General features: G+C 34.4%; 1 non-coding gene across 1 annotated transcript; it reads right to left on the bottom strand.

The window, feature by feature from the left end:
* Nucleotides 1-378: 378 nt before the first annotated feature.
* LOC134543842 (5S ribosomal RNA) lies at nucleotides 379-497 on the bottom strand. Its single transcript, XR_010077291.1, has one exon. It is a non-coding gene; the product is annotated as a 5S ribosomal RNA (ribosomal RNA).
* Nucleotides 498-1,061: the final 564 nt, after the last annotated feature.

The raw sequence follows: 1,061 nt of genomic DNA on the forward strand, positions 1-1,061 counted from the left end.
GAAACTTCAAAATAGGTGTGTGTGTGTGTGTTTATATATATATATATATATATATATATATATATATATATATACATATATACATACATACATACATACATACATACATACATATACACTTATATATTTATTTTTTCACTTTGAATTTTGTATGAGGTATACACATGCAAAGATTCACAGCTACTGGGTGGGTGAGTGAGTGAGTGAGTGAGTGAGTGATTGATTGATTGATTGATTGATTGATTGATTGATTGATTGAGAGAGAGTGAGTGTGTGTGTTAGGGGGGGGGGGGAAATGTGGTGATTGTGGGGGGAAAAAAAATTTAAAATTGAAATTTTTAAAAAAAAAATTTTTTTCTGTAGGGTGCAAAATAGTAGTGCCAACGGCACGTGGTGTTCCCAAGCGGTCACCCATCTAAGTACTAACCACGCTCGACGATGCTTAACTTCGGTGATCGGACGAGAACCGGTGTGTTCATCGTGATATGGCCGTTGGCAATGATATAGATGTTTTTTTTTTGCAGTTTGTATTTGCCACTCGAAATAGCTATACCAGGTGTGATTGTTACAAACAACAGGAGAAATCGTGTAATGAACACTCTTTTACTTCCCCCCCCCCTCCCCACACACAACACCCACCACCCTCACCATCCCAACCACCAAAGCCCTCTTCAAAATACACTCTCACACACACACACAAACCCACACTCTATAACTGATGAACATTACCATAACTTCTTAAAGCCATTAGATAATATTTAACTCAAGAAAGGTATTGTGATATGTTTAAAGAAAGAAAGGTGAAACCTTTAACTTTACCAGCAGGTATTAGTATCACTGAGGTATCTTCTAGGTTGTAGCAGCAATAGTAGTAATAATAATAAAATTAAATAAGGTAATAAAAAAGAAAAGTTATACATGTGATCAAATCATGAATGTATAAAACTGGAATGAATTTAAATTTTTTTTATTTTTCTTCATAGGCTGTTTTGAAATTGATGAGTAAGTGCCTCTTCTTTTAAATTTTTTAATGCTGAACACTGTTACATAAGAGATGAATG

This window comes from Bacillus rossius, unplaced genomic scaffold (assembly GCF_032445375.1).
Source record: "Bacillus rossius redtenbacheri isolate Brsri unplaced genomic scaffold, Brsri_v3 Brsri_v3_scf22, whole genome shotgun sequence".
Classification (NCBI taxonomy): Eukaryota; Metazoa; Arthropoda; class Insecta; order Phasmatodea; family Bacillidae; genus Bacillus; species Bacillus rossius.